The 27,271-nt window shown below is 36.8% G+C and overlaps 1 protein-coding gene and 1 non-coding gene across 10 annotated transcripts in view; both read right to left on the reverse strand.

Annotated features, from left to right (window-relative positions):
• FHIT (fragile histidine triad diadenosine triphosphatase) overlaps positions 1–27,271 on the reverse strand; it is a 1,510,123-nt gene that overhangs the window by 1,087,676 nt on the left and 395,176 nt on the right. The gene's annotated exons all lie outside the window — the stretch shown is intronic.
• On the reverse strand, positions 20,970–21,186 carry LOC115934268 (small nucleolar RNA U3). The gene has a single exon (XR_004070078.2). It is a non-coding gene; the product is annotated as a small nucleolar RNA U3 (small nucleolar RNA).

Here is a 27,271-nt window from a genome sequence, read left to right on the forward strand (position 1 = left end):
TGTCCATCACAGGGATCCTCCTGTTGCTCTTTAATAGCCACGCCCACTTCCCTCCCACTCCACCCCTTCTTAACTTTTAACCACAAATCTGTACTCCATTTATATAATTTTTTCATTTGAAAAATGTTATACAAGTGGAGTCGTACAGTGTGTAATCTTTTGGTATTGTGTTTTTTTCCCCTTTAATCTATTCCCTGAAGATTCAGTCAAGTAGTTTCATGTATTAATAATTCATTGCTGAGTAGTATTCGATGGTATGGATGGACCACAGTTTGCTTAACCATTCACCCAATAAAGGACATCTGAGTTGTGTCCAGTTTGGGGCTATTACAGATAAAGCTCTATGAAAATTCATGTATGGGTTTTGGTGTGAACATAAGCTTTTGTTTACTTGGGATAAATGCCCAGGAGTATGATAAGTGCATTTTTAATTTTGTAAGAAACTGCCAAACCATTTTCTAGAGTGGCTATAACATTTTACATTCTCACCAGTAACACAATTTCTCTGCATCCTCACCAGAATTTGTTGTTATCATTATCTTTTATTTTAGTTATTTCAATATGTTCATAGTGATAACTCATTGTGGTTTTGATTTGCATTTCCCTGATGGTTAAATAATGTTGAACATCTTTTCATGTGCTTATTTGCCATCTGTATAACCTCTTCAGTAAAATGTCTGGCCATGACTTTTACCTATTTTCTAATTGAGTTGCTTGGATTTTTTACTGTTGAGTTTGAAAATTCTTTATATATTCTAAATACTAGTCCTTTGTCAGATATGTAGTTTGCAAATACTTTCTTCCAGCCTGTAGTTATTCTTTTCATTCTCTTAAAAGGGTCTTAGGCCGGGCGTGGTGGCTCACACCTGTAATACCAGCATTTGGGAGGCCGAGGAGGGTGGATCTTTTGAGGTCAGGAGTTTGAGACCTGGCCAACACGGCAAAAGCCAGTCTGAACTAAAAAGAAAAAAAAATACAAAACTTAGCCAGCCACAGTGGCATGCACCTGTAGTCCCAGCTATTACAGAGCCTCAGGCAGGAGAATTGCTTGAACCTGGGAGGCAGAAGTTGCAGTGAGCCGAGATCGTGCCACTGCCCTCCAGCTTGGGGAACTGAGTGAGACACTGTCTCAAAAAAGAAAAGAAAAGAAAAGAAAAAAAAAACAACTCTTTCACGGTGCAAAAGCAAAAGTTTTAATTCTGATATAGTCCAATATATCACCAATATATCATTTTTTTCCTGTTATGGATTGTGTTTATGTCAAATCTAAGAACTCTTTCCCTAGCCAGAGATTCCAAAGATTTTTCTCTAGTGCCTTCTCCTTCTAAAAGAAGGGTTCTTTATTATGTTCTGTTGATCTATGTTTCTGTCACTCCATGGATAGCCACATAGTAACTATGCAATACTTCTTGAAACTGGGTAGACTGATTGCTCCCACTTTATTATTTCTTTTTCAAAATTGTTTTAGCTACTCTAGTCCCTTTGTTTCTGTATAAATTTTAGAACAATGTCATCTATATATGAAAAAAAATCTTCCTGAGATTTTTGATAGGAACTGCTTTAAACCTGTATATCAATTTGGGAAGAATCGGTATCTTTACTATGCCGTGACTTTCAAATCATGAACACAATATTTTTCTCCATTTATTTACATTTTTAAAATTTATTTCATCAACATTATATAGTTTTCAACAAACAAGTTTTATAAATGTTTTATTGGATTTATATAAGTATTTCATATTTTTGAGCTAAGGCAAATTGCACTATATTTTTAAAATTTGTGTCCACAGATTCATTGCTAGTATAAAGAAATACAATTGATAATTTAAATGTTTATCTCATATCCTGCCACCTTAATGAACTCATTTATTAGTTTTTCATTTGTTTGCTTGAGATAGGGTCTCACTCTGCCACCCAGGTTGGAGTGCAGTGGCACACAGGTATTGGCACAAACACAACCTTCTGTAGCCTCAACCTCCTGAGCTTCAGCCATCCTCCTGCCTCAGCCTCCTAAGTAGCTGGGATGACAGGCATACACCACCAGGCCTGGTTCATTTGTTGTTGTTGAGGAGAGATGAGGTCTCTCCATATTTCCCAGGCTGGTCTTGAACTAGGCTCCAGCAATCCTCCTGCCTTGGCCTCCCATCGTGTTCGGATGACAGTCATCAGTCACTACACCCAGCCACTTACTAGTTTTAAGAGTTGGTTTTGTGTTTTTTCGTCTTTGTAGATCACTTAGGGTTTTCTGTGTAGAAAATCATGTCATCAGCAAATATTAACAGTTTTCTTTCTTTCCATCTGTATGCCTTTTATTTCCCTTTCTTGCCTTATTGCATTGATTAGAACTTCCTGCACTATACTGAATAGGAGTGGTGGAACCAGCCTTGCATTGCTGGACTAGACTCCATTTTGTCATGGTATATTATTCTTTTAGCCTGAATCCTGTTTGTTAATATTTTGTTCAGGATTGTTGTGTCTCTATTTATGACAGTTATTGGTATATATTTCTCTTTTTTGCACTGTTTTTTCTGTTTTTCATATCTGAGTAATACCAGCTTCCTAAAATGAATTGCGAAGGGTTCTCTCCTATTTTCTGGAAGAGACTGTATAAAATTCCTATTAATTATTCTTTAAATGTTTGGTAAAATTCTCCAGTGAGGCCATCTGGGCCTAAATATTTATTTTCAGGGAGTTTTTAAATGATTAATTCAATTTTTAATAGTTATGGGCTTTTAAATATTATCTATTTCATGATAGGTGAATGGTAGGAATTTGTGTTTTTGAGGAAGTGGCCCATTTCATCTAAGTTGCCAAATTTATGTGTGTAGAGTTGTTCATGGCATTTCTTTATTATCCTTTTGATGTCTACAGGGTCAATAGTGATATCTCCTCTTTCATTCCTGATATTGTAACCAAATGCAGGTCCAGATGCCCACTGTTTACAGAGTCCAGTTAACAAGAGTGAGGTCTAGTAGAAAGAAAGTCATTTTACTAAAACCAGTAAAGGGGAAATGGTCAGATTCCCGCCCAAAGCAATCACTTTGATTTTGGGGGAAGGCAGGGGTTTAAAAAGGGAACACTTGATAAGGAAGGCATGCAAGAATTGTACTAAGTATATATCTGTGTGTCTTGTTCTGGGAGCTATCTTGGGTCTCAGTCTACCTGGATGGTGAGTCAAGACATCTGGGAATATCTTTACTTCCGCTTTATTCCTGAGGATATTTTCACGGGCTGTAGGAAACTGCTTTGATTGTTGATTATTATTTCATTCAGGACTTTGAATGCTTTAAGTTCCTGAGCAGCCATGGCCAGGTTTTTAACTAGCCACCTTGAAGTAATCTCTGGAATTCTGCAGCTGGGTCTCCAAGTTTATTCCGCCTGCCTCAAGATTAGCCCCTGGAACTTCTAAGAAGGCACAGTAATTAGATACTAGTATATAGTTAGACAAATGTGAAGGGAGTATATATGGTGAAAAAGGGAGGGACGTGGAGCCTATTTCTAGGCTGAGGAAAAGGCTTCTGCAGTTTTTCAAGGTTGTATCTTGAAAACCAAGAGAAGAGAAAAAAATGTTTTAAAATGCATTTGGAAGTTAAGTTGCCTAGTTACAATATTGGTAATTTGTGTCTTTTCTCTTTTCTTTGTCAGTCTTGCTAGACTGTCAGTTTTATTAACCTTTTCAAAGAACCAGCTACTCTTGTTTTCCTTTGATTAAAGTTTGCATGATACATCTTTTCCCATTATTTTACTTTCGTCTATTGTTATATTGAAAGTGAGCTTCTCATAGACAGAATACAGTTGGGTCATATTTTCTAAACAATTCTGCTAATCTCTTCCCTGTATTATAAGTGGTATATTTAGACCATTTAACTTTAATGTAATTATCGATATTTTAGAATTTACACTGCCATTTTATTTTTTGTTTATTTTCTGTTTGTTCTCTTTGTGGTTTTCTGTTTTCTTTTCCCAGACTTCTTACAAGCTATTTGAACACTTTTTGGAATTCTGTTTTGATTTATCTAAAGTGTCTTTCAGTGCATTTCTGTATATAATTTTTTTAAGGTTTCTCTAGGTATTACTTTATATATTTATAACTAAACAGTTTACTGGTGTCATCATTTTACCAGTTTGAGTAACATATAGAAACCCTATCTCCCCACTTTGCATCCCTTTATCTTCCCCATTTATAATACAATTACCTTAAATACTTCCTTTACATGCATTTACATCCACATCAGAATAGTGCAATTTTTGCTTCAACCTTCAAACATAATTTAGAGCTCTCAAGAGTACAACTGTTTTTGCTATGTTTTTTTCTTCCTTTCTGATGTTGAAGAGATCCATTTTTAATTGTCTTCTTTCCAATTAGATAACTCTTTTCTTTCGAGGCAGAGTCTCACCTGTCATCCAGGCTGGAGAGTGCAGTGATGCAATTATGCAAATTCTTTTAGTTTTCCGGCTGGGCGTGGTGGCTCACGCCTGTAATCCCAGCACTTTGGGAAGCCGAGGCAGGCGGATTGCCTGAGCTCAGGAGTTCGCGAGGAACCTGGGCAACACGGTGAAACCTGTCTCTACTAAAATACAAAAAATTAGCCGGGCGTGGTGGTGGGCGCCTGTGGTCCCAGCGACTCAGGAGGCTGAGGCAGGAGAATCGCTTGAACCCGGGAGGCAGAGCTTGCAGTGAGCCGAGATCGCGCCACCGCACTCCAGCCTGGTCGACAGAGCAAGACTCCGTCTCAAAAACAAAAAGAAAAACAAACAAACAAACAAAGAAAAAACACAAATTCTCTTAGTTTTCCTTCATCTGATAATATTTTTACTTCCCCTTTATTCCTGAGGATATTTTCACAGGCAATAGGATACTGGCTTGACTGTTGATTGTTATCTGCATTCAGGACTTTGAAAGCTTTCAGTTCCTGAGTCTCAGCAGAAACTCAAAAATAATACCTGTAGGAAGAGCTAAAAAAAAATACAATAAACCGGATCCTATCGAATTTAAATGTCACCAGGCTACAAGAAACTGATTCTGGCAGAAAAAATAAACATGTGAAAAATAATTACAATAATGTGTGATAAGTGCAAAAATGCACGTATGTAGTTGTCACGATGCTGACACACAGAGAGAATCAGCACTGCTTGAGAGAATCAGTGGAAACTTCTCAGAGATGTGTGAACCAGGTTCTGAAAGTTAGGTAGTAAAAGGACTTCCTGGGTGAAGGGGAACCCAGCACGAAAGCCCTGAGAAAAGCGGAAAAGGTGGTACATTTGAGAATCTGTGAGACTGAATGCCTGGCTGAGGTATAGAACACCCATTGGAACAAGCAAGAGATGCAGTAGAAAAGACAGCTAAGGGAAGGATGCTGGGCTAGAGGGCCTCATCCTCTACTAAGGAGTAAACTTTATCCTGTGTACCAGGAGGAGCTACCGAACAGACGAAAATGGTGAGTGTAATATTTAAAGCAATGATTGCTACTATAACACTCTTTTTAAAGTAGCTTTTCCATGAATTATTAACATTATCTTTAGTCTAATACGTATCAAAATTTAGTTTATGGACTGGTAGGATGTGTTAATGGCCAATAAAAGTAAAAGACTCAGCCGATTCCCTGCCTTCTACACTCCATTTTACACACACTCCATCCTGCCTGCCGAATGACTTCAGTGTCTCTGTGTCCAGTGAGTGAAGCAGCATGCAATGAGATCATGGCTAGATGGCAGCACATTCAGTGAAGTGCTTCAGCTTTCCCGTTGCTTCTGATTCCCTGGCATTTGCCAGTGTCTGTCAAAACATTAACATTTCTTAATGTATATTTTGCATTATTTACTAAATGAAAATTTTCCAATGCCAGTGGCTGAGAAAAAAAAATCAGATTTACATACAGTATGTCAAGTTCACATTTGATGCCCCAGAAATGCCCAGTCCCCAAAGACCTCTAGGGACTGCAGCTCATTTGTTGTCCCTCTCCCTCTCCCGTTTATTATGCTGACCCTCTGCCCAGCCACATAGCTCACCCCACCCCCTTAGAAGCATCTAGAGTTGGCTCTAGAAATGAAATGGAATAGATTTCTGCATTTACATAACTGCTATCACACTTCTGGTGAAAAGTAGTTTCAGAAAAACACAGAAAAAAATAAACAGAAGAATAAAAAGTGTCTATGTGATAACATAAGGGCTTATTTAACTACGTCTTTATTTCCTTTACAGTCCAACTATTTTTTTTTTAAAAACTGCATGCCACCTTCATGCTGCCTCTTGGAGGGGACTTGATCTTATTTAGACCTGGTGGCAAGGGTCCTTCAGCTCCGTGAGGAGCTCTCTAGCACTCAGTCCTCTTTCGGGGAAAGATATCTTCAGAGCCTAAAGGCCTTGAAAGAAATGACACATTTTTAAAAACAGAAAAATAAGCATGAAAGTGGCCCATCAGAAATGAAGGTGTGAACTAGAATACAATAGACAGCGAGGAAGGAGCCAAAAATCCTCACCCAGGCAGGCCAGGATATATGCAGATAGGGAGGAAATTGGGAGGCATTCCTTTGCTACTAGAGATGATTTTTCTTCTAATTTTCACATCTTTCATGATGTATCTTTTGTTTTTTGTTTTCTCTCTATGACTGCTGTTCTAAAATAAGTGGGCTTTAAGAATATGAACTACAGTCTGCATGTTTGCCAGCCCCATATTCTGTGATGAACTTGACATGTGAATGAATCAATTCTGCAGAGGTGAAAAGTTATTCCTACAAAGTCCCCAATTTTCCTTGTGAGAAAGATCCCTACCTACCTGTAAACTTGTTAATTAAATGTCAAAGGTTTTTATATCAAGGACAATAACACAAGCCAACCTGGGAATCTGCTTGTCTGAAATAGGTAAAGAGTGTCTCTGTTTATTTAGAATTGATTGTACACTTTCCTTCATTCTCTACGTAGATTTTATTTTCTCCCCACATTCTTCTTTTTCTGTATTGCCTTGAGGGCTTCCTCTTATAATTATGTGACAAATTATATCTGAATTATGTTCAAATAAGCAAGGAGACTGACGTTTTCTATTAAAAACATATGGCCTATCAGTAATGAATGAAGTTTTGCCCATATCATGACATGACTTTATTGAAGGCACCATCTCATATATGCAGTTTTCAATGTGGTGTCTAAGAGATTTGTGTAAAATGTCTAAAATTAAGCAAATGCAATTATATGAGTTAGTATCATCTTATCATGTACATTTTGCTTGATAATAGAAAAGCAAATGAAAAGTTTATTACCTTATTACAACAGTCTGTTTTTGATTTTTACTTTAGACTCTATTCCTCTTTATTTTATCCTTTTCTGTTTCGGGTCATTATTTTATCTGGAGAACCCAAAATCCAATTCTTCATCTGTATTTACCACATGGATCTTTAGATTCTCTTACCAATCCAACAGATTTCTGAATATTTAACTACCCTACTGTAAGTTTCCTTGTTTAGAAGAAATGGAATCTAAGATTGTGGCAGTAAAGGACAAGCTGTCAATCTGTTAAATAAATTCCTGTTGAAAAGTAACGGCATGCACTGTGTGTTAACATAATTTATTAGAACAATTAGAACCCATCCTTGTTGTCTTTTAATTAGATTATTCCCTGTTCTGGTAATTACACTAGACAAGGGAGAATAATAGTCTTGGGATTCTAAAATCATCTGTAGACTATGTGGAAAGAGAATAAATAATCAATAATGCTAATGTACCGGAACACTTAAATTCCCAGAAAGAGATCTTTTATCATGAGTAATCCTTTGTATAAACAGCATTATTTCTCAATGTCTATGCTCATCTTGCCCAAAGTTGAAAAGTGAAGACACTGGACAAATAACAGATATTTATTTCACTGTCAGAAACCTGGTTGGGCTGGGCCACCTCTGGCCTCTAGTGGCTCAGACATTGCTTCAGTCCCTTGCAAAATGCCAACAAGAAACCGCAAATGAAGGATTTAAAATTCCATGCAGAGCAGCATATCTAGCAGTCTGAATGCCTAAGGGAAAGGATGCAGGGCTTTTAAGTTCTGGTCCTAGGTGAGGAATCATAAAGTTCCTCAATTTAAAAAAAATATACAAATGGACAAAAATGTCTTAGAACTGAGAAGGCTACTAAATATTAAAAAAAATGACTGTGATATTTCCATACATAAAGATGTTATTTGCAGAAATTAATAGGCAGGCTGTATGTCAGGAAAGTTTCTGGCTCTCAGGGATGGGCTGAGGCCTTTAGATGTGAGTCGAACTACATCTCTGGTTTTATGTTTGGAAGACCATAGGGAATTCCAGTGCTCCAAGGACGCTCCAAGGGCCTACACAACTGTCATCAAGCATGTTAGGACATCCTAGAGAGTAGTTCCCAAAACTTCTAGGCTTCAGAATCTTGACAAAGTCATGGGTGGGCATATCCTGCCCTCACAGATAACCCTACAGTTGAGTATAAGGATGCTGGAATGCACAGAATTGACACCAGTGAATCTGGAGTCCTCTGTAGTAACGAGCAACACAAATATCTCACCAACAGTCCCACTGTTATCCGAGTCTGCCTTAGTCAATGTAAAGTCCTAATGAGACCATGTCTAGACAGTATTGATCTCCCACCAGAAAAAAAAAAGAACTCAGATTGTGACTTCTTTTCTAGCTTAGCCCAAATGACACCCTAAAACATGCTCTTTCATTCACTCATTGCTAACACTTTTCATAACCTGAGATATTTTGTCAACTAGGCAGCCAAGGACCCATAGGCTTCTTCTCAAGGTATATGTGATATTTTTTATATTTAAAACATCTTTGATATTCAAATAGCAGATAAGAAAGTTACTTAAGCTTATTAAAGAACCTAGAGAAATTAAATGAGTATATATATACTATATAGTATATATAGTATATATATTATATATATTATATATACTATATAGTATATATAATTTATATATAATATATATACTATATAGTATATATAATATATATATTATATATTATATATATAATATATATTATATATTATATATATATATTTTTTTTCCTTGCTAGGCAAAGGAGACAGGCCTTTAAAAAATGAAAGTCCACATAAGATTAAGGTGTGATCATTCAAGTTAATGTGGGCAAGATATCTAAAGGAGAAATCATTAGCTTAAGCTATCCAAAAGATTTTACACACAGTCCTGTGGTTTAGGAGCAGAGGAGCACCCGTATTACTGTGCTGTCCATCCCAGCTGGGAAGACATGGTTCTCTCTAGAAGTACCCCTTAAAATTGTCAGGGGTGCTATTAAGTACTTAGGGTTCCCCACTATTCTTATCTCCAGACTGGTCAAATCTACCAGGCATCTTTCTGATATATGAGATAGATATAATCTATCATAGATACACCAAAGATTTATTTGCATTTGAGTGTCCTGTGGTGAGGCATTCCACAGCAGGTTGTGCATCAGGTCTGTCTGCAGAAAGTCAGAAAGAAAGGAATACGGTTTAAAATTCATGTAGGAATGGAGTTTAAAAACTCCCCAGGCAATGTGAAGGTAAGTTAGGACTGGGAACCACAAGCTAAAAAGGGGAACCACAGAGAATTCTTTCTGACTTTGGGGCTGAAATGAAGCTGACCGAGGCATTCAGGTGGTTCCAGAGGATGGAAAGTCTCATACGACAGGTTTTTTTCTCACAAAAGAGAAGTGAAATAAGTACCTTATTATGTTCCAACAATATCAAGATACAAATCTATCTTTTAGAAAAATGCCAAATAAAAACACAGCCAGAGAGAGACTTCCACCACTATAAATAGTTTCTTATAAATGCCACCTAGAGACAAAATTATCATTTCTTTGATCCTAACCAAAAGAGCCTTGCGTGTCTTGGAAATGCTTTGCCCTCTAAAGCAACCAGAAGAACGTTCCTTCAGTCTATGTGTTCTTGTGCTGGATTTTGAAACTTTTGAGCATTTGCTCCCAAAGTGAAATTTAAAAGGCTAACAGCAGGGACACCTGGATAACTAGAAAACTTACCTATTGATATCACAGGCTGCTTCCCCAAATGGACTGTATATAATTTCTTGCAAGCATAGTAAAAATCCTATACTTGTTTGAAATGAAATGAAGGAAAGCCTATCATGAATTTCTTTTTCTCTGTGTTAATGAAAGACACAGCACACCATGATAAGCAGGAGAGAATGACCTAGTGTTCATCCTTCTCTTCTTGTCCAAGGCAGGTAACTATAGGAGGGCTCTGGGTAGAGTACATGATTGCTGCATATTTCTAAGAAATAAAGTTAATTTACAGGCTACCTCAATCCTGACACTCTAGGGGTAAGGCAAGCATGCATGTATGTATTTCTGGTCATCAAGAGGGAGAAATAGCAGTGAAAAATAGAGCTTGGATATATATCTTAAAGACATGCCACTGATTTCAAAATAGGGCAAGAGCACTTATGATTTAATATAATTTTGTTGGAAAAAGTTAACTCTCTCCAAGGAAATACAGAGCTTAGCAAATACCTTATAAATACTACAAACGCATACTATAGTGTTTAGTAGAATTTTATTCACCCATTCTGATTTGGCCAAATGTTAAATGAGACAAACAGGAGAAAAGTTTATTGATTAGGTAACCGATTAAAATTTTGGTGAAAAGCAGAAGTAGTAAGTTCCAGAAACAAGAAATAAATCATGTATATCAACAAGAGGAATGAAGGTATTTTGTACAATCCTGGGGAATAGATTTTCTTAGGTATTTCATAAAATCATTGACTCTAGGGCAGGAAAAAACCCTACACACATAAACCCACAGCATTCTTTTTCCTGCCTCCACAGTTGTAAAGGCCCGATGATAAAACCTGTTTCCTAAGACTTCCCCAGAATGTGATTCAACACATTTTCTATTTTTTTTAAAAAAATTTCTGCCACTTAATTTCATGTGATAATTTCCCCCAATGACTAACCAAATATGCTTCACTATTATATAAATCAATTCTTTCTTAATGCCACAAGTGAAAGTGCAAAGGTAGCTAATGGTTTTCTTCTCATAAAAATCACACTTTGGCTTTTTCCTTTCATATATAATTAATCATATTTGTGACTATCTTCCAAACTTAGTTGAAATTTTTCTGAATCCTTTTCAAATCAGGACAAGAACTAGAAACGTCTATACAGGTTTAATATGAAGTAAAGAAAATGTTTTTCATTTTCTTGATTTGTTTCTGAATTCAGCTTGCTCTTCATTAGCGCTACATAGCTGCCTTATTATTCGTGGTCCCCTATGACCCCCTGATCATTTTCCCTGAGAGTGCATATTTATTCACTAACTATGTTACAATCATATGATCTGCTGGATTTTTTCTGATAGTCTACTCTAGATTTGTTCTAAATTAATAAATCCCATTATTTTTGGCTTCTACTACTTCTATTTATTAAATTCATTCTGAATATGAAGTTTATTTTCAAAGGAATTCATAATTCTTTACTCCAAGATTGGTTCTAACAATGAATTTAATAAGAATTGTATTTAATCAATGTTTAAATATATTAAGGGCAAATTTTGTAAAAACGTTAGTGTTCCAAGCTATCCATTTCCCCACAAATCTATTTTTTTAGCCTTTCCCCTTCATCCACTTTCTTAAAAAAAAAAATTTTTTTTTGTGATGCAGAATTATGTGAACAATAAGAAAAAAATAATTAGAAAGGTAGGAGTAAACTAAAAACAAACAAACAAACAAACAAAAAACAAAAAACTAAGGCTACAGACTTAAGAGAACTACCATAGCTATTTAAGGGTAAATGATTAAGAGAGAGAGAGAGTGTCTGGCTTCTGAGCAGAGCACAGAGAGAAAGATCACCAGGAAGAAGAAAGATAACAGGGGATTTTAAGGACAGTTGCCATGTGTAATGCATAAAATAGTTTTCAAACTTCCTGGAGAGGTAAAAATAAAATTTAGAATTATTTTTTAATTATTTCACTTGCGATGCTATCTTAAGATTGAACCACATGGGGCCCCAGGATTTATTTAGGTTATACAAATATCCTCCAATTCTGATGCTGATTATTTCATATGTAGACTTCAGTTACCTTTACATGTCATAAACACACACACCGCAGAAATAAACTTGATCATCCCATAAATTTTCAAGAGCTCTCAGCCTGCTGTAAATGAAATTTCACCATTAACTCACAGGTTGATGTCTGGGACAACCTCAAAGACTGCTTGAGTAATTAATAAATTTGTATGAAAACATTGCAGTGAAAATGTCTGTCAGTGTCAAATACATAAGAGGTAATGGCTGCTACATAGTAATGCAGTTTTAAACCACTGGCAACATATCTAAACAAAGGTATAAGAGAAAAATAAAAGAATAACCTTGTAACTTGTATGATAAGCCTCTTGCATAAGATTATTAAGAAAGTCATAAGCACTTACAGCTTTATTCCTTTTCTATATAGACAGAATGCCCAGAAAAATGTGGACTTAACCTCAACTGGAATCTGAGGGCTCTGCTTGTCTTTAACAGCTTAGCTACATTGTTAGAGAGCAACACTACATAATACAGCATGCCCTGTTCTTAAGGCAATACATAAAATTTTAAAACCTGAAGCTAAATTAAAAGGTTATCACCCTTCTGCCTAATGTATTATATATTTGTAAATGATACCTGTCTCTAAAAAAGATGTACCACAAAGCAAGAGCATATGTGAAACAATAAGAGAGAATGTAGGAGTTAGAAACACATTTAGGTATGTAGCAAACAAAAACTTCAAGACATTCCCAAGGATCTAAATAACCTATACACAAATATAGCAAAGTCATATCCTAAGGGAGAGGATTTGAGTTCTAAAGCCGGAGCCTAAGGTAAATGTTGCATACAGTCAAACTTACCATTGAAGATCACTTTAATCACCTGTAGGGTGCAAGTTACATTGCTTTGTGTATTCAAGACTGACAGTGAATATTTGAGAAAATCAGTAGAGTTAGAATAAAGAAGGAAGCAAAGAAAAGTCCACCTACAGATATTAGGGTATTCAAACAACCTCTTCTTTAAGAAACTAGCAAATCTCCACCTCTGAGTTTTTATCAGGTAGGTGATGAAGTGTAAAGCTGTAAACCCTCCAACAGGGCTTATTCCACTGTTTTAATATTCACATTTCATAACTTGAACATATGCATTAATGGATGTATTTGTCATTGTTAAGATTCAATAACATAATCTTTCTTTTTTTTTTTCTTTGAGATGGAGTCTTGCTCTGTCACCCAGCCTGGGGTGCAGTGGCATGATCTCAGCTCACTGCAACCTCCGCCTCCCAGGTTCAAGCAATTCTCCTGCCTCAGCCTCCCGAGTAGCTGGGATTACAGGTATGCACCACAAAGCGCAGCTAATTTTTGTATTTTTAGTAGAAACAAGGTTTCACCATATTGGCCAGGCTGGTCTTGAACTCCTGACCTCAGGTGATCCACCCGCCTTGGCCTCCCAAAGTGCTAGGATTAAAGGCATGAGCCAATGAGCCTGGCTGATAACCTTATTTAATACGCAAAAGCATCATCCACAGGGTCTGGTCCAGAGCAGATACTCAATAGGGTGCTACATTTTAATCTAACTCTTGTTTCATCAGACCCACAAACACATTGCTCTCTAAAATCCTGTAGAGAAGAATATGACAACCTGCACCTTTTCTTTCCAAGATGGCATTTCCAGTTAGGGTACCTCTGAACAGCTGTTGCTTGCACATTTTAGGCATGGTGAAGAGCTACACCTGGTGCTGGGTTCCTAAGTGGGCATATGGTGAATCCACTGCACACAGAAGCACTTCTTTATGCTTGGATCACATTGCAGAAGATTGGACCCCTGACTGGGGCTACCTTTCCCAAGCCTTAACAGCACATCAGGCTCAAATCACAGGGCTATCAAATGAGGAGATCCCCTTTCTTTTCCAAAAAAAGCATCGCTATCAACTCTCCCAGGAAAGCACATGAACTCATGTTATCCATTCATTCTTATCTTGGAAAATACACCCACAAGCCCCTTTTACTGCCACTTACAGTAGGATGCCACAAAAATTCAGAAACTGGAATCCTTTTCCGTCCCTTCTCCTTTCCTTCCTCCCTTTCTTCTTTTCTTCTTCCTTACCTTGAAATTTCTGCCTGTGGTAAAACCACAGGAAGAAGGAAAGTCAAATGAATTTTCCTATTAGTCGACATTTCTGTAATACACTCATTTTTTTTGGTCCCCATATGAACTCCCTCCAGGGTATTTCTTTATGGGAATAAAGTATGCCAAATGAAATAAAGAACTTGAGGCACAATTTTATCCTTGACATATGTAGACAGAATATGTTACTCCTGGATTTATGGTGCAATGCAACTCAGTCACTTTCTTCTCCTCTTTCCCCTAGTTTGCACTTCCTACTTATTGCTGCACACCATCACAAATTTATGGAGTGCCAATGGCTGTGGCCTCTAGGCAGCTCCCAAATGACTGAATCCAGACATCATTGTCTTCAGTTCCCCTTTGGCATTAGTCTATTTTCCATCCCTCTTCCTTTATTGAAATCTGCTTCCAATTATTTTTCATAAGATGGTTTAGCTTTCTTTTCTTTCCTTTAAGTTGAAACTCTTTTATTTCTACCTTTCATTTCTATGCCCTCCTGGGCCTTAAGCACAGTTCTTCTACATTTACAGGGGTTTTCATTTAGAAACTATTGAGAACTTTACTATCAAATTGTACTTTTTAAGATAATTTTTTTGCAATTTTAACTAAAAGGAGATTTTTAGACTTTTGGAATGTCATGGCTCCAGGTCTCAGATCTCAGCTGTAGGTTTTATCACTTTGCAAGATGATGACTAGAGTTACAGCACATTCTTTCAACCCATGCCAAACACTTCAAAGATGGCCACCCTTCAACCCCTGAAGATTTCAACTCAGTGTTTTCAGAAAATTGGAGGTCCAGGCTTTGGAGTCAGACAGATATGGGTTCAAATCCAGCCTCTGGCACTTCATTTGAATACAACCTAGAGTAAGTCATTTAACTTTCCTGAGCTTTGATTTCCTTGTCTGAAAAATGAGAATATAGACACTTACCTCACCATATTGCTATAAAGATGAAATGAGGTAATCTTTGTAAAATATACACAATGTCTAGCAGGTGGTAAGCGTTCAAACTGGTAGCTATTTTTTATTGTTATGAGTTAAAATTTTGTATATAATGGATTTTTTTTCCAAGAAAGCTCATCAAGCTGACCTTAAGTAGATGTTACTCCCAAATACCACCCAATTCCGTGTCTACATACTTGAGAAGTTACTAAACACTTTAAAATTGAAATTGAAAACTAGGGACAAACATAGATTTGAAACCAAAGGAATAGGTAATCAGTTATAAATTTGGATATAACATTATGAGCCTCTATTTCAGAAAATACATTCCTTTTCAAATATATTTACTATAGTTATCCATGGAGACTGAATATTTTTATCATTAGTTGCAAAACCATCTCCTGAAAGGGAAAACCATGTAATTATAACTAGATTTTCACATGTTAACCTTTTATATAAGGGAAGAACGAGAAGTAGATATTTGCTAAGAGACTGGGAAGAAAGGGAAGAGAAGGGAGAGAGGGAGAGACAGAGAGAATGAGAATGAAAGCAAAGAAATTTGACAAGGAATACTATTTGGCTTTTGGCCCTTCCGTGTACCAACGTAGATGTGTGATTATACCATTTAGGATTGTTGTCAATTCTTTCCATAGGAACAGACTGAACAATGGGACATCTACCTCTCAACCCAAAGAGAATAAAATTGTCATTTCCCTACAGGACTTTTGTTAATACAAAAATGAAATATATATATATATATATATAAAATTGTTATGATTTCAAAAATAAAGCCAAATATCTAAATGAAACCATGAAAATAATTAGGTCCGATCCAACAGAGTAAGTGAGGTTTTTACTTTGGAAGATAAGTAAATTCTTTCAGAGCATGAGAATGAAAAATTGATTGGAGTCATTTAATGGAGTCAATCAATTGATTGATTCTGATCTGATCTCTAAAAAGAGAATGACTCCCAGCGCCCATCTCACATTTTCTAAGAGGCATATATTCATTGAGGGGAATGTCTAACAGAATGACCTATATTATTTACATCAGTACTTCCTACTCTCACTTTTTTGGCCAATTCTGTGTGATTAAATTGGCAAAAGTTCAATGCACACAAGGTGCAACTCAATTATATTTAAGATCACTCATTTATGTCATAAAGTCTTTCTCAAAAAACAAAAGATGCCAGCCCTACAGAACTGTATCATGTCACATAGACCCCATTAACGCAGTCTATCAACAATATAGACAGATTATTATATTCAGGGAAGTTCCCTCAAGAATCGCCTTACAAGTTCAATTTAAAAAATCAAAATAAAACAAGCCAGTACTGAGTCTTTCTATGGTATAGTTAAGCTTGTAATATTTTATACATATTTTTTGAAAGTAGCCTTGATATAAATCCTGAAAAAAGAAAAAAAGCAAAGTCCACATTTCTGTAAGTGTCACGATGATTAATTTTATGTATCAACTTGACTGGGCCATGAGGTGCCCAGATATTTGGTCGAACTTTATTCCGAGTATGGCTGTGAGGGTGCTTTGGACACACTTTTAATATTTAAATCAACAGATGCAGTAAAGCAATTGCCCTCCCTAATGTGTGTGGACTTCATCCAATCAGCTGAAGGCTTGATTAGGACAAAAAAAAGCTGACCCTCATGCAAGAAAGAGGAAACTCCTCTTACCTGATAGTCTTCAGCTGGGACACTGATTGTGTCCTGCCTTTGGACTCTAACTGAAACACTGGCTCTTCCTGGGTCTCAAGCCTGTTGACCATCGGACAGAAACTACACCATTGGGTCTCCTGGGTCCCTAGCTTGCCAATGCCAGATCTGGGGACTTGTCAGCCTCCATAGTCACAAGAGCCAACTTCTCATAATAAATCTCTTTCTATACATATGGATACACACATCCTACTGATTCTGTTTCTCTGGAGAACCCTGACTAATACAAATATTAAACCCAAATAAAAACCCAAATGCAAGTATTAAACCCAAACCCAAATCCAAAGATGAACAACTGTCTTCATCAGTCTGGTACCTAACTGCATGTCTCTTTATGAAGTATGTAATATTTTTTCATGAGCTGCCATATGTCATTCCATCACTCGCTCTAGAACTCTTTTAGGCACTTAAAACTTTGTATATTATATTAAAATTTAATGTATCAAGAAAGGATATAGTGTGAATAAACTGAAAAGAGTAGTTAGTAATGCCAAATATAAGGCAGTCTTGAAAAAAAGAAATATTCCACTGTAATCTCAGTACTTTGGGAGGCCAAAGTGGGAAGGCTGCTTGAAACCAGGAGTTTGAGACAAGCCTAAGCAGCATAGTGAGACCCTATCCCCTAAAAATCAAGATTTTTTTTAAAAAAAGAAATATTCCATTTTTTCAGTAAAAATATTAAACAAATTTCAAAAGGCAGAATGGCCAGCTTATACATATAAACATACAGGGATATGAAACACATAGTTAAATATCTACCTATACTTTTTATTTCATTAATTTAATTGGATACTTAAAAACATGCACTTTACTCAAATTCTTATGTGAGCATCTCAACACATGCTTTATTCAAATTCTGATGTGAGCATCTCCACCATATAAGAGCCTCCTTTTTAGCCCTCCAACTGAGTTTTCCAGAGTTTTCCACAAAACTCCAACTGAGTTTTCTTCCCTTGGTTCAAGACAGGACACTCCTTGAATCATGTATGATGGTGTTTCTGAAAGTTGTCTCTAAAGGCACAAGTAGCTATTTATATAATATTAGCAGCTTTTTCTTCTAAATAAAAACATTTCTTTGAACAGGTATATATTTTGATGTCTATGATGTATTTGTCTCTTGTATTGCTTTTTAAATAGATTTTCAAAATCGCTGTAAGGAACAACATCCAATAGTTGGAATTGTGAAGTCATAGCCCCTGGAATCATGACTAACTCTGTTCAATTTCCCTGCTCCTCTTTTATGGATCCTAGCAGATGACCTTCACGAGCACCCAAAACAAACCTTGGGTGAAGCCACTTCAGCCCACTGTGACTTCCTAAAGCAGTACTTGAAAGGACCCAAATATAAAGCAAGGTCGTCTCTTCTGAGGGATAATAAATTCAGGAGGAAGCAAAACTCACCTTTGTATTTGAGGATATCTGGTGTATTTTAGTGCAATTCTGCCTTTAAGATAAAGTGCCAGCTGACTTAATGGCAGTTGTGATCTCTGCTTCATTTCATCTTTTATCTAATGATCCACTAGTTAGTAAAACTGCAAATCCTGAAAGAAACATAAGTACTCTATTTCTTTGCAGTGTAATCACCAACAATAAAGCCTTATTTTTTTGCATTAACATTCAACTGCAATGTATTTAAATGTTCCACATACAGAAAAACACCTGATTTTTCCCAAGATTTGTTAAACATAGTCCCTTTGGTGTCCTTAGTAACACTGCAAAGATGTCTTCATGTAAAACTTAATTTGAGTCCTGATTACCTTACTGTGAAAAACCGTAAACACCAAACAAAAGTAAGCATAATATCCAAATACCTAAAACATAATACCCAGGTTGAAGGAAGTGTAAATGTTCAGATTCACCAGTGGGACTAGAATATAAACTTCTTGGGTTGTGGTTCCTCCAAATCATCTGGCCACCTGGGTATCATATCCCACAAGCATATGGTAACACTGATAGAGTAAGCTCAAAGTGTTCCAACACCAGGACATTTCATGGCCACATCAGACCAATTGTATTTTTCACTTCCTCTCTTTCCCTAACTTTTCTCATACAAAGCTTCTTATATTTCCTTTGGCACTTAGTAATACTTACATGCATCTTCACTGTCTTATTCAGTGTTTTTAGGTTTGGAAGGTGTATCACTTGGAATTGCTTTCAGCTGCATTAATTGCAATCTAGCTAACCAACAGCCCAACAGTGATTTAAACACAGAAAGCTTTCTTTTCTGGATATGCATGTGTGCGTGTTTTGTTTTGTTTTTCATTCAACAAGATGTCTGAAGGTATAATCTGACACTGAGCTGGTATCTCATGGTGTCATGAATGCCCCAGGCTACTTCTATTTTTTTTTTTGTCTGCTGTCCTTCAGTGAGGCTTTCACTTTCATTGTCATAGATGGCTGCTGGATCCCCAAGTTTGACACACTCTCCCTAGGCAAGAAGAGGGGGAAAGGCAAAGGGGAAAGAGGATGCCAGCCAAGTCAGTCCCTTTCTAAAAGCTTTCCAGAAAGTTCCATCCAGTGACTTCCACATACATCTGCCCAGCCACAAATGGGTCATACCGTCTTTCCTAACTGTAAGAGAGTGTGGGAAGCTGGATATGAGCTGAGCATTGCTGCTCCAAACAAAATCAGATTTCTGTTAGGAAAGAATGGATGGAAAGTGGATCTTAGGAAGGGAACAACCAATGCCTGCCATACACAAGTATCTGTGGTGAGCAGACATGGCTAAGTGCCTCTTCCTATCTAGGGAGGTTCAGGGAATTACTCAAGTTCTCTTTTGTGCCAGGGAACTAGGGAGTCAGTCATCTCATTTGCTTTCATTTCCTCATCTCTGAAATTTCCTACTATGGTATTCCTCTTAGAACACCATTTAGAAGTGTTATGGTTTTCTGTTCTTAATGCAAATGTGACAAAATGTATTCTCCTTCTTCTCTGATAACAAAACCCAAATTCTGACAGGCAGCATGTGCTTAGCCTTAGATAATGAATAATGACTGGTCTAACCCAATCATGGCAATGCTGTGTTCTTTTGCCATTGATTGGTATTCAGTAGTAGGCATGTGACCTACATCTAACCAATGAGTGGACACACATTGGGGGACTCATGAAAGATTTTTCACCTTTGGTAAAAAGTCATAGTTGCAAGAGGAGAAAGCCTTTTCTTCATATGCCTCTTCTTTCCTGTTTTAGATGCTGTCATGTTAACGCTTTGTGCTTAGAGCTGTAGAAGCCATCTTGTGACCAGGAGGCAATAGCCAAAAGAGGAAAGAGCCTGAGTATGAAAGACACTGGGTCCTTTATGATATCACTGAGTTGCCAAACTAACCCTAGGATCCTCTACCTCCTGTTTTCTCATAGTGATAAATATCCCTGTGATTTCAGCACTATCACTTTAATTTTCTGTTACAGGCAGCTGAAAGCATTCAGAACTCACATACTATCTTAACATCATCTTCCATGTGTTATGGGCCAAGAGTACATTCAAGAGTAACTACAAAACTGCATTCATTGTTGTATCCCTGTGGCACTCCCTTAGAGTTCTAGTGTTCTGTAGTGTACTTTCCACAGCCTAGAAGGATATATGTTTCCCTCTCTCCAGCCCTAAGGAACTCTTAATTTAAGACTGACAAGATGAATGAGTTAGAATGAGGGTGAATCCAATTCAAAAGACGTAACAACAAGCAAGAAAAGCAAAGAACCTTGTAAACACCCATGTTATGGAGTGTGAGAGTGTAAGCTTAAGGAGGCTTTTATTTTGGGGAGAAGATGCATCACCTCTGTTTGAATGAGAGAAATTAAGTTGTAATTATGATGGTGTTTCTGTTAAAGTATTTGATGTGGAGGACAAGGAGACCATTCCCAACACGTTATTTAGCAAAGAATATGGAGGAGAGGCAGAAGACTGTGATGGAAAACGTTCAGAGGCCATCAACCAAAATAGTAATGCATTCGAGGCAGATAAAGTTGCTTCTTGCTAGACAGAGGTGGGGTAAGCCCTGACAAATGTCTTCAAAATTGCAAAAGGCACAGATCTGGGGGGGAAAGGGGGTTGATTCACCAAATCTCAGAATAGCAGAATGGCAATAACCCTACTGCAAGGCTTCCAGTTTTCCTCAGTTTAACTCCTTTTGCATACTGCAGCCAAAGAGATTTTTTTAAAAATGAAGATCACTCAGACTGTGTCCTCTTCCTCTTAATCTCCCCAAAGGAAGAAAAAAACAATAATCAATGGCAAATGGCAGTTGCAGTGAAGCAACACCAAGAACGAGCTTCGTGCTCGGGAGAGAACATTGCATATCTTCCTGTGGTTTCCAGTGCTCTACACACTTGGGAAAACTCCTTTAAGTAATGAACCACAGAAATGACCCCTGGAAATATAGTCTTCAAAGTGATCTTTTAAAGATCCAAATATTTCCTGTTCCCACTCTGCCCAGAGATCTTCAGTGGCTCACTACTGCTTCCATGATAAGATCCTAAAACCTTGTCACAATCCACTAGGCCTTCATTGTCCACCCCTGCCTGCCTCACTGTCTTTATCTCCCACCACACTCTGCCTTCTCTATGCTCCCACCTGCCATCTTCTTCAGTGCGTGGACCCTATTGTACTCTCTCAGACCTCAAAACCATGTAACATCCTGGACTTCCTCTTCACTGGTCTAATGCCTACTCATACTTGGCTTCTGAGATTATACTTCACTCCACATGGAGATTATCCTCAACCATGCCCCACTCCAAAACCAGGTTACCTTCCCAATGTGATATACTTGCCATAGCACTCTGCTTCCTTTTTTATAATACTCATCACACTTGTGATTGATTGACTCTCTTCTCCTTTACACTGTAAGATCCATAAAGGCAAGGATCATGTCTGTCTCTTTCTGATGTGTAACAAGCCTGAACATACATACAATAAATGGCCAGGTGTAATTTACCATTGTGTGGATGCCATCTTGGGAGGGGGGATTCTAATAGTTCAAGGGCATGTATGAAAAACAGATTCATGGTAAAATAATAAGAATAGAAAAAAGTTACTCAGAGTGGTTTAATGGCTGGGGTATACCTTTTACTATTTTACTTAGACATCAAAGGAAAATCAGTGTCCTCCCTATCATGTTCCATGATTTTGTACAACTGAGTTTAGAGCACAAGCTAAGGTATCAGAGAGCATTTGACAGCCCAGCTTCACTACTTATCAGCTGTGTGAGGTGATATAATCCCTCTAATCCCTATAAGCCTTAGTTTCCTCATCTTTAAAATGGGGATAATGACAAAAGCTTTTCAATAAGCGTTTGTGAGGATTAAATTAGATAATACATGGAAAGCTTTCATCCCAGTGCTTGCCACAGAGTTAGCATGCAATAAATGTTATCAAGAGTTCTTTATTGTTCTGCCCATCAACATCTGAGACAGAATATAAACACAACTGGTCCTGGGCCTGGTGGCTTATGCCTGTAATCCCAACTTTGGGATGCCAAAGTGGGAGGATCACTTCAGGCGAGGAGTTCAAGACCAGCCTGGGCAACAAAGCGAGACTCCATCTCTACAAAAAATGAAAAAATAGGTGGATATGGTGATGTATGCCTGTAGTTCTGGTTACTTGGGAGGCTGAGGCAGGAGGATCAACTTAGCCCGGGAGTTCAAGGCTGTAGTGAGCCATAATCATGCCTCTACACTCCAGCCTGGGCTTTTTAAGATTCCATCTCTTAAAAGGAAAAATAAATCAACTGGATCACTAGCCTGTAAGAGCTTAACAATTGTTAGGTAGTATTACTATGGGTGTTATTGTTTTGTTATTTGTGGCAAAAAGTACTAGTGCTCACCTGAGCACACGACTTCCTTATGATCAGGTAGGTCCATGTTTGTCTTGGTCACTACTCCAGCCCAGTGCCTAGCACAGTGCTTGACACATGGTGTGTATGCAATGAACACTTAATGAGTACTTAAAGATCTAAGCAGTATGATAGTGCAGATTCTGTTGTAAGCAAATGAATAGAGAAAGGCAGTATTCCACAGAGAAGGAGACAGGAAAAAAGAACAGGCTTGATTTTACTAAAAAGAAAAACACACTTTTAAGCAGTAAAATTAGAAGTTCCCATTTCAATGGCACAAAATAGATAACTCATTAAGAATTGTGTGCTATAACATGGTCAAAGCAGAGGCCGATAATGAAGGCAGCAGCATTCAGAACCATCACATGTATGGTCAGCTTTCAGACCCTGAAAACTCGATTAAAACATTCCAGGAAACCGCTGCACTTTCATTCTAAAGGAAGATTCTGAACTCTGTTCACATATTACACCCCTTCATATTGCTTTGTCTACCAGTGTGGCCTTTTATGAAGTGAGGGCTTCTTTCTTCTACCTTGGTCCATGACAATCAAACCCAAAATGCCTTCCACCCTTAAAAGGAAGTTTTGGTAAGTGCCTTATTATAACTATCACATATGACACAAGGCTCACCACTAATCGGAGACAGATGAGAATGAATTACTTAAATAGGACAGAAATAGCCATTCACTTCGAGAAGGTCCCAGTTTCTTGAAAGTCTGTGGCATTGAGACCATTTACAGTTTGCTGTCAAGATTCCTAGCAGTGCTCATTACCTTGGCTAGCAATCCCTCTGGACTACAGAAAACTTATTTGAAATATATATAATCACAGGCTGCAATGCCTAAGTGCAACAGGATGATTTAAAAAGCACCATGATAGTGTTCCCCCAGGACATTCATCTCTCCCTGTCTATTCATCTGTGATCCAGACAAAAACTTGGAATGCAATCTGTATGTTGATATTCCCTAAAAAGGATTTCAGCAGCTCTTTAGGAAGAATCGTTTTAGCGGTTCTGGAAGTCTAGAACATTCTGCATTTGCAGTATTTACAGGTTTTGTTTCTATTTCATAAAAATAAAGCTCCACTAAGAGCAGTCTTCAATTCCTATCCCAATAGGAGTATAGAATAGTGGTTAAGCACGTTTTTTGGAACGAAGCAGACCTGTGTTCATCTCTGGGCTCCTCACAGACCTCTTCATAAACTTAGGCAAGGTATTCAACCTTTTTGAGTCTCAGCTATATCAGGTAAATTACTATGCGTGCACAGAAGAGCTTAATAAATGTTAGATGTTAATGGTATTAATATTGTTTTGCTGCTGTTGTCAGTTTTTCTAGCATAGATTATTAGTATTCACCCATGTGCACAGGTAGACCGCATTTCCAAGCTTCAGTGGAGTTAGGTGGGTCCAAATGACTGAGTTCCGATCAATGGAATGTGGCAGAAGTGATGTACACCCTTTCCTGGATGGGCCTACAGAAATCCTCTAGACTCTACTCCTCACTCTCCTTTTCCCTTCTCAGGCACCCTGAAGGCTACTTGTTAAAGAATTTAGAGCTACAGGATGGAAAGAACCTGGATCCTACCTAAGAACCTCCTAGGAGAGCCACCCTTCAGAAACATTTGCAGTGGATTCTGAATATGATTTTTTTTTTTTTGCCGAGCACGGTGGCTCATGCCTGTAATTCCAGCCCTTTGGGAAGCTGAGGTGGGTGGATCACTTGAGGTCAGGAGCTCAAGACCAGCCTGGCCAACATGGTGAAACCCTGTCTCTACTAAAACTACAAAAAGTTAGCCAGGTGTGGTGGCACGTGCCTGTAATCCCAACTACTGGGGAGACTGAGGTAGGAGAATTGCTTGAACCTGGGAGGCGGAGGTTGCAGTGAGCTGAGATTGTGCTATTGCACTCCAGCCTGGTGAAGAAGTGAGACTACATCTCAAAAAAAAAAGATACATATATGATATATCTGATATATGATATATATATGATATATCTGATATATGATATATCTGATATATCTGATATATGATATATATGATATATCTGATATATGATACATATATGATATATCTGATATATGATACATATATGATATATCTGATATATGATACATATATGATATATCTGATATATGATACATATATGATATATCTGATATATGATATATATATGATATATCTGATATATATGATATATCTGATATATGATATATATATGATATATCTGATACATATACATATGTATATCTGTATATACATATGTATATCATATGTATATCATATGGTATATACATATGGTATATACATATATACATATGGTATATATCATATGTGTATATGATATATCATATATACGTCAGATATATCATATATATCATATATGATATATATCATATATATCATATATATCATATATGATATATATTATATATCATATATATCATATATGATATATATGATATATATGATATATATTATATATGATATATATCATATATACATATTATATATGATATATATCATATATACATGTTATATGATATATAGCATATATACATGTTATATATGATATATAGCATATATACATGTTATATATGATATATATATCATATATACATGTTATATATGATATATATAGCATATATACATGTTATATATGATATATATAGCATATATACATGTTATATATGATATATAGCATATATACATGTTATATATGATATATATCATATATATCAGATATCATATATACATATATGTCATATGTGTATATATATGTATATATCATCTATATACATATATATCATATGATCTGATTTATGATATACATGATATATCATATCATATATGATATATCATATACTATATATGATATATCATATATATCATATACGATATATACTATATATAGTATACGATATATATGATATATCATATACGATATATCATATACGATATATATGTTATATCATATACGATATATCATATACGATATATACGATGATATATCATATATGATATATCATATATGATATATACGATGATATAGCATATACAATATATACGATATATCATATCATATACGATATATCATATATGATATATACGATGATATAGCATACACAATGTATACGATATATCATATATGATATATACGATATATCATATATGATATATACGATATATCATATATGATATATACGATATATCATATATGATATATACGATATATCATATATGATATATACGATATATCATATATGATATATACGATATATCATATATATCATATCATATATGATATATCATATACGATATATCATATATATCATATCATATGTGATATGATATATAATATCGTATACGATATATATGATATATGAGATATATATACATATATCTTTTTTTTTTTTCAGTTAAGCTACTGGGTTTTGATGAAGCTCATTACAGCAGTTAGCCTACTTCAGGGTTTCTTAGCCTGGGCACTAGTGATATTTTGGACTACAGAATTCTTTGTTATGGAGGGCTGTCCTATGCATTGTAGGGTGTTGAGCAGCATCCCTGGCCTCTATCCCGCTAGATGCCAGTAGTAACCTCTCCAGTAGCCATGACAACCAAAAATGTCTCCTGACATTGCCAAATGTCACCTGCAAAATCGCCTCCGACTGAGAACCAGCAGCCCACACTGGCCAAAACATCACCATCATTGCTATCATCATCATCATAGGATATTGATAGTCTAGTCTCTCATGTTCCCCTTGAATTCACTGCAAAAGGACTCAAAGTTCCAAAAGAGGTCCAGCCCAGTTTTTTTAGGAGAAAAAAGTGAAATGACACTAAAATTTAAGAAAAGGTAAGGGATCAAGCAGTAAACTCAAAGTTATAGGAGGCCAGAAAACAAAGTAAGAACCAAAATAAATATAATCTTTATTTAAAAAAGCTAGTTTTTGTAGTCCCAGCTACTAGGGGGGCTGAGGCAGGAGAATGGCGTGAACCCGGGAGGCGGAGCTTGCAGTGAGCTGAGATCATGCCACTGCACTGGGCAACAGAGCAAGACTCGGTCTCAAAAAAAAAAAAAAAAAAAGGCCGGTTTGATCACTTTGATAACCTAGAATAAAATGATTAAAACAAAAACAAACCCAAATATCTGGGTCTAGGAATTTCAATGTGTCTAACAAATGCTTATAGAATATCTACCATGAGATAAGCATTGGGCTGAATATAACTTGGTAAATAAAACAGATATAATCCCTGCCCTCATAGAGATGAAAGGTAAATAAAAATATGGAGTTTTGTTTTTGTTTTTGTTTTTGTTTTTTGAGACAGGGTCTTGTTCTATTGCCCAGGCTGGAGTGCGGCAGTGAGATCATAGCTCACTGCAGCCTTGAACTCCTGGGCTCAAGTGATCATCCCTACTACCTAGGACTATAGGTTTGCACCACCATGCCCAGCTAATTTTTGTATTTTTTTAATAGAGATGGGGTCTCGATTTGTTGCCCAGGCTGGTCTCAAACTCCTGGCCTCAAGGAATTCTCTTGCCTAGGCCTCCCAAAGTGCTTGGGATTACAGTCACGGGCCATTGCACCCAGCCAAAATATGATGGATTTTTCAAACAGCTTAAACACAGTCATGAATTGACCACT

Source organism: Gorilla gorilla, chromosome 2, assembly GCF_029281585.2.
Source record: "Gorilla gorilla gorilla isolate KB3781 chromosome 2, NHGRI_mGorGor1-v2.1_pri, whole genome shotgun sequence".
Taxonomy (NCBI): domain Eukaryota; kingdom Metazoa; phylum Chordata; class Mammalia; order Primates; family Hominidae; genus Gorilla; species Gorilla gorilla.